This window comes from Furipterus horrens, unplaced genomic scaffold, assembly GCF_987537825.1.
Source record: "Furipterus horrens unplaced genomic scaffold, mFurHor1.1.pri manual_scaffold_17, whole genome shotgun sequence".
NCBI classification, from domain to species: Eukaryota; Metazoa; Chordata; class Mammalia; order Chiroptera; family Furipteridae; genus Furipterus; species Furipterus horrens.
Window position 1 is genome coordinate 106,218,192 of NW_028327187.1, and position 11,941 is coordinate 106,230,132.

The 11,941-nt window shown below is 37.2% G+C and overlaps 1 pseudogene; it reads right to left on the reverse strand.

Annotated features, from left to right (window-relative positions):
• Positions 1-449: 449 nt before the first annotated feature.
• On the reverse strand, positions 450-1,413 carry LOC149991769 (small ribosomal subunit protein eS6 pseudogene; annotated as a pseudogene).
• Positions 1,414-11,941: the final 10,528 nt, after the last annotated feature.

The window sequence follows — 11,941 nt, forward strand, 5'->3', positions numbered from 1 at the left end:
GTTTTACCATTTAAAAATAATAATAAGACCAGATAAAATAGCCTCTAGGGCCCTTTTTTTATCTAAAATTGGGTTTTCATGTTCAAGGAAAAGGGGGGAAAGAGAGAAAGAAAAGGAATAGATGATATCTTAGAAACTAGGTAAGAAGATGCCTTCCATGTATAAAACTATAAGCCATACCTTATTCTTTGAGACAGTACAGAAGCTCCTGCTGTAGAATAGAACAGCTAGTATATGATCAGCACTATTTGAGGAGCAGGAATGGAACTCCCTGGAAGATTGCTTTCAGAGAGGTTTCTGCGGCAGTATTCACATAAGTAATCACATAAGTGGTTAAGTGTTTGGGTTCTGGGGACAAATCTCTGCTTCAGTCCCAACTCTGCTACTCTCTGACTGGCCCTATAAATTGGGCATGTACTTAACTACTCTTTTTTTTTATGTTAGTTCTTATTTATTTGTTACTCTTAGAAAACCTCATTTTTCACTGGACTCAGACTTAGAAGTAGAAGCTCTCAGAGAGGACAGCCTGCGTCTCTTGGCAATCTGTTCCTAGCGTTTTTCTTTGGCCTCCTTCATCCTCTTAGCCAAAAGTTTAGCATATTCTGCAGCCTCTTCCTTATTTTTCTTAGTACGTTGTTTCTTCAGAGCAATGCGCCGACGTTTGTGTTGCAGGACACGTGGAGTAACGAGTCGCTGAATCTTACTTAGGTGCTTTAGTCCTAGGTTTCTTAGCTTCTTTGTTGAGGGGCTTTCTCACAACCCATTAGCGAACATCATCTTCTTTAGAGACGTTGAAAAGCTTTCGGATCCTGCTATAGCTCTTTTGGGCCCCAGGCGCCGAGGTAGAGTAATATCAGTGAGACCAGGAATATCTTTCTCCCCTTTTTTCACAATGACCAAGTTGAGAACGCTGAGGTTGGCGTCCACAATGCAGCCCCGAACAGATTTGCACTTTTGCTCTCCAGTCCTCCTCGGTCTGTAACAGGAATGGCCCTTGCTCAGCAGCAGGTGGACGCGGCCGTGGGTCAAGACCCCCTGCTTCATGGGGAAACCTTGTTTGTCATTCCCACCACTGATTCGAACCACATAACCCTTCCATTCTTCACCCAGAGCATCAGCGGCAACTTCTGTGGCCATACGCTTCTCATACAAGGTACGAAGTTTGCGTTCATCGTCCACTTCAATGAGTTTCTGGCAGCCAGTGGCTGGGAAAGAGATATTCAGCTTCCTCCTGAGGCACCCGAATGCCTCCGAGGCGCCACGAAAAATAGAGCCGTACTTAACTACTCTTAAGCCATTGCTTCCTCGTCGGTAAAATGGGAATAAATAAAAGTACCTATTTCTCAGGGTTGTTGTGATTATCGAATGAATGCTGTGTTGAATACATGTCTTAGCGCATGGTAAGTGCTCCATACATTTCTGGTGTGATTACTATAAGCAAGCTAAAGCAGTCAAGATTGGAGCAGTTTAATAAGGTATTCTTTGGTTAAGAGAATTCTTTCCCCATCCCCATAACCCACCTCTTCCAGAATGGCTGGTGAATCCTTGCATGAACTTGCTGCTCACATGATTACTATCAGTTGAATGCTAATAAAAAATGCATTTGAAAATGTATTAATTTATGACTTTGTATAAATTTACTTCTCCCCCTCAATATTGTAACAGATGCTTAAGATTCTTAAATTAATCATATATACCTAGGGAAGGACTAAAAATACCATTTAACCTATTGTGGACAAAAGACCCTCATATCAGACTCACTGATAATTCCCTTTTAATATTCCTTTGAGAGACATAGAGACATCGAGACATCAATGCCTTATCTTTTATTGTGCTTTGGCCTGGTCCAGTCTATATATATGGAGAGCTGGGAAGCAGTTTCAACACAAGACTGTAGGATGCGTTTTTATTTGACTTCTGTAGTAGTTTTTATCATTAGTAGGGCAGATAGCTGCCAAAGCGACTTTCTCCATTCTCCCATGAGTTGGCTACAGGAATGCCACTGTAATTTTTTACTTATCATCATGATTAATTGCTGCACTGAATTCATCATTTCTCCTGGATATTAACCCCTAGCTTGGGACAAGCACTGTGAGATTTTATTAAATACCTCCATTCTGATTGAAATATTCTTGCATCATCTTATAAGATGATTTAGGATTTTAAATGTTCAGTCTACAGTAAATGAGATAGTAATGCAAGAAGACCTGGGCATGATAGTAAGAAAGGAAACAGAAGACTTAGGGAGGTGCAATGTTAGAATGCATTTCTTTCATCAGACCAGTGAACCCACCACTTGACCTTGTTCCCCAGAAGGGCTATAGGATAGTCCCTTCACTATGGCAATAAGAAGTGTCCTGGCACTGAGCAATGACATCTTTGAGAGGCTTACTGGTATCCTCTGAAGTCGAGGGTTCTCAGAAAGAGATATTGCCCTGAAATTGGGCTTCCTAATACTAGTGGGGAAAAGTGGGGAATTTTGGAATGGCAGAGGCCAACAGGAGCACTTAACCTTCAGAGACAAAGTGGTCTTTGTTTCAGACTCTGATTTTGGAGAACCCCAAAATAAGACAATGATAAATACAAAAACCAACTCATTTTAATGGTTTATTCATGCTTTCCTTTCTGGTCAGTCTAATATAAGATTACTTTGATACTTCACTTATTTTTTTGTGCTTACAAGTTTGAATTCACTTAGGGTTTTATAACCTAGAAAAGCCTTCATATTTTCATTATGATATTTAAGCACTTTATCATTAAGTGAGTCTTTTTTCTGGTTTATTCTCTCTGGATCCCCAATTTTAGTAATTGAAGCCACTTTACTTTTGATTATCCTAAGAACCTAAATAACATAAGTCTTTGAGCTTTTAGATGAATAATTTATTTACAATATTTATGACAAGTATAAAATAAAAAGCTTGTTTCTTTTAATGCAGTCATTTTGAAGCCTGTTCTTTATCTTAGAGTCTTTTGCCAATTTATAAAGTGAAACTATAGAGGAAATTGATTCCATCTAAATGACTCTTACTTAATTCACCAAACTGGGAAGTAGCTGGATAAATAACTCACCATGTTAGTAAAGTACTTATATAAAGCACCTAATATGTGTCCATCATAATGCTAAATAATAAAGAGCTCTTATCCTTAAAACTATTAATGGTTGGATAAGATTTTGCTAAATATCTTCCTAGATTTAAATGCTGATAATTTATTCATGAAAAGGCTCTTAGTTCCATACAGTTGGTTTAACAAAAGTGCTTGACAGCCTTTGCTCTGGCCTTAGGTAAGTCTTTAAGAAGACTTTCAAAATAAACCAAAGGGAAGAATAAATAAGGTAATGTACATTGCAAGAGCTAGCCCTGGGAAAGTTGAGCAGGGAGAGAAGTTTATCTTTAGTTCAGCTCCCTCTTCCCTTGTCTGTGTCTTTCAGCATCTGAGATCTCCACTATCTGCCAAAAGCCTGTGCGGTATTTTGTTACAGACCAATCACCTCTTCACTAAGGCTTTACATTATAAAGAATCTGTGTTGGGGTCTTGTGCCAGGGGATCTTAAAAACTAAGAGGACTTTAAGCCCCTAAGCCATGCCTCTCAAGTGTAGGAAGGCATTTTATTCTTCAAGATTTACCAAATAAATTTTATGGCTGGAGTAATGCAATTCCTAAAATCACTTCTCCCTGAAACTTTCTTTGACACAAGAAACTTACAATATTCCTGTTAACTTTTTAAAAAACCTCTTTTTTACATTATTTTTAAAATTTACTTTTCATTTATAGTTGACATATGATATTACAGAAGTTTAACTCTTAATCCTTGAGTGTGATTCTCTGGTGGTTATTTTGTTTCCCTATACAAGGAAGGTGTGAGTTTTCCAGTGTGTCATTCTTAAATAGTATCCTCTTGTTTAGAACTTAATCTTGGCAAGAAGCTCTGTACCTATTTAACTTGACTTGCTTGGATGAAACAAAAGTGGTCAAAATAAATTTAAAAGGTGAAATGATGCTTCATTTGTGGTATTGTTTTAGATCTTTGTATGTGTCCTAGAAACTAGGGTCTTTGCTATTATTTAATTATTTAATTTTCTGGGTCAAAGGAAAGCTCTGAGCCCTCCAGGGCCTGTCCATTTATTTGTAAAAGGAATGTTTGTAAGAAAACCAGAGAAGGATTGTTTCTCCTCTTTTTCCCAGTAATGTATGCCATACTGAGTTTAAAATAAGGCGTAGTAATTATGTTTGGAGTAAAATTTATATATATATATAGGTATATATATATTAGTACCTCCTATTTCAAATGGCTGCTTCAAAAAAATCTCATTTCCTGAAGCAGTTCAAGGATAACATAGAAACTAATAGAGATATTTTAGAAGGGATTCAAGCACTGGGTGAATGATTGGACTAGCTGATCTTTAAGACCATATGCAAACCAGATATTCTATGATTTATGAAACCATATATGCAGCCTATTACAAAATGCTTCCTGTTCTCTACTCAAAATTAATTACATTAAGTCCATAAATAATTATCCTTGCATGCTTCATATCTCATGTCATGATATATAGGGAGAACATTTAATTGAATTTAATTAAGGGATCAGAGTTTTTAAAAAATGTATTGTACCTAAAGCTATCAGAAAAACACTGACTGGAATTCTCACTTACTAATATCTTTAGTACAAAAATAAGTGGTATAAAGAGTTGGAGAAAGATCAGACATGTGCTTGCTAATGGATGAAAGGGGTCAAGCTAACCAAAGACCTCTACCTAGTCTATCGTTTGAGACACTAGGAGAGGATTATGATAGTGAAATCATAGGTTATAAAATCATGCTGCCCACCTCAAATATAAATGTCAAAATTGGATATTGTGTTATAATGAATTATGTTGTCAAGGCCTTGTTTATTTAATTATTGTGATGCTCTCAAACACCATTTTTGATATATCTATAAATATCAAAAATTGATTGTGTGTACTTCACTTATACAGATAGGTAATAAAAGTCCAATCAATAATTGGCATATTTGTTATTAATTATGACCTTAATAACATCACTTGGTGTTTCTAGGCTGCAATACAGCCAAGTGAATCATCTGCTCTTACATTGAGCATCAAATAATCTTGTTTAAGTTTCAGAATGAAAGTAAAAAAAATAGTAAAAAAGGTCTTACAGAGTCTAGTTTTCCCTGTCTCTAGGGGAAACTGGCCTGTGTGCCATGGGATTGCTGGACCTTGAGGAGTTAGAAGGTGGAATGGTTCAGTGGTTAAGCTCACAATTGGTACAAGGCCCAAATTGGAATCCCTGCTTCATGCTCATTAGCTACGTAAATTTGGGATAATTAATATTTTTCTGCCTCAGTTTGCCACCTGCTAAATGTGGAAAACAATGATGATGATAATGCTGATGTCTTCATTGTAAGAATTACATTAGAGGGTGCATAGAATGGAAAAAAAAAAAGTCTTTGTACTTGCCACTTATTTTGCAAAGTTTCAGGTGACATTTTGCAACCTCCAAGAAATCTTAATAACAGCCTAAAAGAGAAACTGCAGATGAAAATGAACAGTCACTCTCCTTTTAAACATGAGTACATCACACAGCTACTATTCATAGCAACTGAAAGCTGAATAATGGTTCTGAACAGAACATGACTGGACGATTAAGGTCACCTTTGGCAGCTTTATAAGCAAGTTCATATCTAATGGTCTCCTTAAATCCTTCTTGTATGCCATAATCATTGCAAGACGTGACACTCTCATGAGCTTATGGGACATGTTCTTCCTTTTACCTTTTAGTCACATATCTGAACTTTTATTTGGGGTTTCCTCTTTTGAGTGGATCCATTTAGCAGTGAAATGATTCATTACAATAACTGCTCTAGAAGTCAACTGAAGATATTGCCATTTTTCCAAGTATTTACTGCTTACTATTGGCAACATATTTTCCTTGAGAAAATGTATTTATATTTAATATTAAAAATTTGATAACTATAAGAAAATAATCACCTGTAATCTTATGATCTAATGGAACTGATATTATTTTCTTCTAATTCCTTTCAGAACCTTTTCTGTGCATATGTACATGTAAAAGCAAAGCTTTTCTTACTGCAGATAATTTTTTGTGAGGCTTTTGCATTTTATGGTGAATTATTTCATGTGAACAAAAATATCATACACATGTAAGATACACAAATACCCCTGAACTTCCATCCTTGAGAAATACAACATTTGAAGTTCTCTATCTGCCCCCTGGATGGCCCTTTTCACTCCCTAGTACTTTCTTCAACAGGTGTATAGTAAAGGATATCAACATGCAATGTTGTCTAGAAAACAATGGATAATACCCTCTTTGTTTAGTGATAAGTAAGAGTGAAAAATAGGGTAATTATCACTCAGGGTCAGTACAGGAAATAAATAATATGCTCTAATGTGGAGAATTGAGGAGAGATTAATGAAGGGACTACCTGCAAATATGTGTGCCAGGTTAAAGGAAACTAACAAGGCACAATAAAGAACCCTAGACTAGCAACTGTGGAGAGTCATGACTACCACATGGCCTGAAGATACAGGGGCAGGGAATGGTTACTGGCACACAAGAGTAGTAGTCTTCAAGAGAAAAATGAGCCCCTATTAATTTTGTCAAACAAGTAAGGAGCCAGCGAAACAAATACCTTCACCTCACTCCTTGCTGATCTACTATAGGTTCTTTCCATTGGTTGCACCCAACTGAAAGTCAGAGGGCAAGGAAACTCATGTGATGCACTCTGTAACAGTTTTTTCCCCAGGGCATAAAGCAGGATGGGCAAAATTGGAGAGTGTAGCTAAATGTCTTAGGAAAGTAAACACTCAGTAGTTAATAAATGCAGGTCATTTGATTTGTCTTGTCTCACTTTTTATCTACTCTTTTTCCATAATGATAGGTAGGTGATAATAAAAGGTATTAGAAATATTGACTTTCAAATATTGCCTTGAAAAATTTTTCTTTAAAATTTTTTACCTTTTTTCTTTGTTTATTGTGGTAAAATATACATAACAGAAAATTTACCATCTTAGCACATTTGTAAGTGTATATTCAGTGCTATAAAATACATTCTAATTATTTTGCTGCCATTATTACCATCCAATCCCATCATTGTTTTTATCTTATAAAACTGAAAGTCTACACCCATTGAACAGTAATTCCCAATTCTCTCCTCCTTCCAGACCCCTGGCAACCACCAGTCTATTTTCTGTCTTTATGGTTTTGAGTACTTCACACCTCATATAAGTGGAATCATGTACTATTTGTCTTTTTGCGACAAAAAGTGAAGTCTTATTTCACTTAGCATAGTTTCCTCAAGGTTTTTCCATGTTGTAGCATATTGCAGAATTTCCTTCTGTTTTAGAACTAAATAATATCCCATTGTACATATATATCCAGTACCACATTTTGCTTATCCATTCATCTGTGGATTGACACTTGGGTTGCTTCTACATCTTAGTTATTGTGACTAATACTACTATGAACATGGTGTACAGTATAACTATTTTTTAAAAGCAATTTCATAAGCACAAGTTTCCTCTTTTTTCTTCTCCTTTTAAGTATATTTTACTGACTATGCTATTACAGTTGTCCCAATTTTCCCTCTTTGGCCCCCTCTGCCTGGTATCCCCCTTCCCTCCAGCAATCCTCCCCTTAGTTCCTGTCCATTGGTCGTGTGTGTAAGTTATTTTGCCTCTCCCTTTTCTACACTATCCTTAACATCCCCTGTCTGTTTTGTATCTACCAATTATATTTCTTAACTCCTACACTTTCCCCCCCATTCTCCCACTTCCCCCTCCCAACTGATAACCTTCCAAATGATCTCCATACCTATGATTCTGTTCCTATTCTGGTTGTTTGCTTAGTTTGTTTTTGTTTTTGTTCTTATTTCTTTACATTCAGTTGTTGATAGTTGTGTTTGTTCTCATTTTAATATTCATAGTTTTGATCTTGTTCTTTTTCTTAAATAAGTCCTTTTAACATTTCATGTAGTAATGAGTTGGTGATGATGAATTCCTCTAGCTTTACCTTGACTAGGAAGCATTTTATCTGCCCTTCCAATTTAAATGATAGCTTAGGTTCTAGGTCCTTGCTTTTCATCACTTTGAATACTTATTGCCAGTCCCTTCTTGCCTGCAAAGTTTCTTTTGAGAAATCAGCTGACAGTCTTATGGGAACTTCTTTGTAGTTAACTCTCTGCTTTTCTCTTGCTGCCTTTAAGATTCTCTCTTTATCTTGAACTTTTGGCATTTTAATTATGATGTGTCTTCATGTGGTCCTCTTTGGATCCAATTTGTTTGGGACTCTCTGTGCTTCTTGGAGTTGTATGTCTATTTCCTTCACTAAATTAGGGAAGTTTCCTTTCATTATTTTTTCATGTAAATTTTCAATTTCTTGCTCTTCCTCTTCTCCTTCTGGCATCCCTACGATTTGAATGTTGGCACTTTCAAAGTTGTCCCAGAATCTTTTTATACTCTCCTTGTTTTTTAAAATTATTGTTTCTTCTTTCTGTTCTGGTTCAATGTTTGTTTCTTTCTTATATTCAAAATCATTTGATTAGGATCCAGGCTTCCTTTTCTTCACTGTTGGTTTCCTGTGGATTTTTTTTTTATTTCACTTAGTGTAACGTTCATTTCTTCCTTTATGTTTTTGCCATACTCAGTGAGTTCTCTGAGCATCCTTATCACCAGTGTTTGGAACTCTGCATCTGATAGGTTGGCTCTTTCCATTCCATTTAGTTCTTTTGGAGGCGGTTTGCTTTGTTGTTGTATTTGGGCCTTATTTCTTTGTTTCCTCAATTTGGCAGCCTCCCTGTGTTTGTTTCTGTGTATTAGGTAGAGCTGCTTTGACTCCCTGTGTTAGAACACCTTTTAAATTGTATGGGGTGGAGCCTTAGTTAATCTCCAGGGTGGGGAAACCCACTTCACTGCTCAGTGGCTTTGTGTTGGGGGAGGGCTTGAAGAGGGGACAATGCCACTGCCTGGCTTATGGAGATTTGCCCAGTACTCAACCCATTTTCAGTCACCTCACCCACTTTCCATATGTTACTGGTGCCCCTTTAGCTGTTGCCCTGGTGGCAATTCCCAGAGTTGGTTGGTTTACATACATTCTAAGTCCTTACAGGTTCTTTAAACAGACTCTCCTGAGAAACTGGCAGTTTCTTCCACTGACCCAATGCCCACTGGTTTTTACAGCCATAATTTATGAGGCTTTATCTTCCTAGCACTGGAATCCTGGGCTGTGTGGTCTGGCCTGGATCTGGATTTGCTCCCAAAGTATCCCTCCTGATTTTTATCCATCACATGTGAACGTGGAACTGCCCGTTTTGACACCATTGCTGCCGACTCTCCATGCCACACCGCATCCTTTCCACCCCAACTCCACATTTCTGCCCCTCCTACCTGTCTGGATGAATGTGGCTTCTTAAATCCTTGGTTGTCAGACTTCCATACAGTTCAATTTTCTGTCAGTTCTGAGTGTTTTTTGTTTGTTTGTTTGTTTTGTTTTGTTTTTGAGGTTGGTTGTAATTCTTCTTGTGGTTGCACAGAGGCAATGCCTGTCTAAATTTTGACTGGAAGTCTAAATTTTTACATGAGCTAAAAACAGCTCTTACTATAACTGCTCAGTCTTTTTGTTTCATTTAACACATATTATTTGAGATTCTGCATGTGTTATAATATGGCCACTCTGGAATTAAAAGTTGTATTTGTTTTCATTTTTTTGTTTTGTTTATTTTTAAACTAAAAGATAGCATCCTGAATTGCTGCATCATAACAGGTCTCAAACATGCCGTTTGGGTTATTTGCACAGGAAAGTCTGTTTACCTGTCATCTGAAGTTAGTAGTGATAGAGGATGGGCTTTATAACATATTGTGTTTTCCTTTTCAATGTCTATATCTCTTTTTGCATCAAAAGTAGTCTGATTTTCCCAGATGCCAATGGAAGCCATTAGTGGCTTTTCAAACATTTTAAAATCTTTTTCTTCTTCAGGTATCTTTCCTGCCTAGAAAATGTGTCTGTAGAGCTCCATGGAAGAAGGTACTAATACTTTACCTGACAGGGAAAGACTTAGAAAAACCACTTATTTTAGCTTCTTTCTTGAGATTGGGATGTATTTCATCCCATTCTTAAAATGCATGTCAGATTTTTCTTAATTCTAGAATGAATGATTAGCACAGCACATGGCACATAGCAGATTTAACTAAACGTTTGTTTCCTTCATTACATCCTTTATCAATGTAATCTGACATTTGATACCTCTCCATGGATGTCTGTACAGGGATTTTGCTTTGATGGATTTCCTTCCCACTGAATTGATTAGACTGGAGGAAGTTTTTCATAACTCAGATTTGGCTGTTGTGGTCATGAATCTGGAATAACAGGGTGACTGAGAACTATATGTGCCAAGTGCCAAGAACCAAAGTAGAGGCCAAATTCTAAAAGCAGAAACCAGTACAGCAAAAAAAATAGAGGATAATCTGTAATACTGTCATCAATAAAAATAAAGTTAAAAAACAGAGAGAGGGGATCAAACCATCATACAGACAAGAGAAATAATCTACAATATTCAAGTTAAGGATATATTCATCAAACGAGAGAAAGATTCAGTTGAGAGAAAAGTGTCTGAAGAATAAATAAATAAATAAGTGTAATGTGCCAAAAAAGAAAAAAGAACGTTAAAGGATGTGTAGCCTATGGAAGTCTCTTTTAGTTACTGTTCCCTGCCTTTTTCATATTAGAAACTTGTTGCCCTTAAAGGGTGTTAAATAATGCCATATTGTCAGTATTTCTCTTTGATGTTTCATTGTTAGACTTCCAGATATGTGTCCCACCTTCAGAAGATTGTGTGTGTGTGTGTGTTTATAAGTGTATGTGAGAGAGTATTGGGCGGAGAACAGGTTCTTTTTTCCTTTTTTTTTTTTTGGTTTTTCAATTACAGTTGTCCCATTTTCCCCCCATTTCTTTCCCCCACCCAGCCCACCCACCTCCTGCAACCATATCCCTCCCCGCTGTCCGTATCCATGAGTCATTTATACACGTTCCTTGACTAAACCCCTCCCTTACTTATCCCCCTTCTCTCCCTCCCCCCTCCCCCCAATTGACTGCTATTCTGCTCTTTGTTCTATTTAGTTCTTTTTCTTTTTAATTTTATTTTTTGGTTATTCAATTACAGTTGTCCCATTTTTCCCCCATTGCTCCCCCTTCCCAGCCCATCACTTCTCCCACAATCATATCCCTCCCCGTTGTCCATGTCCATGAGTCATTCGTATACGTTCCTTGACTAGACCCTTCGCTTACTTATCCTCCTTCTCTCCCTCCCCCCTCCCCCCTACTGACTACAATTCTAGTCTTTGCCTATTTAGTTCGTTTGTTTGTGTTGTTCTTTAGTTTCCTGTGTTAGGTGATATGATATGGTATTTTTCTTTCTTTGCCTGGCTTATTTCACTAAGCATGATTCTCTCTAGTTCCATCCACGTTGTTGCAAATGGCAGGAGTTCCTTCTTTCTCTCTGCTACATAGTATTCCATTGTGTAAATTTACCACAGTTTTTTGATCCACTCATCTACAGATGGGCACTTAGGTTGTTTCCAGCACTTAGCTATTGTAAACAGGGTTGCTATGAACATAGAGATGCATGAGTTCTTTTGAATTGGTGTTTTAAGATTCGTGGGGTATAATCCTAGTAGTGGAATCGCTGGTTCAAAAGGCAGTTCCATTTTTAATCTTTTGAGGTAATTCCATACTGTTCTCCATAGTGGCTGCACCAGTCTGCATTCCCACCAACAGTGCAGTAGGGTTCCCGTTTCTCCACATCCTCGCCAGCACTTGTTGTTTGTTGATTTGTTGATGATAGCCATTGTGACTGGTGTAAAATGGTATCTCATTGTGGTTTTTATTTGCATCTCCGTGATGGCTAATGATGTTGAGCATT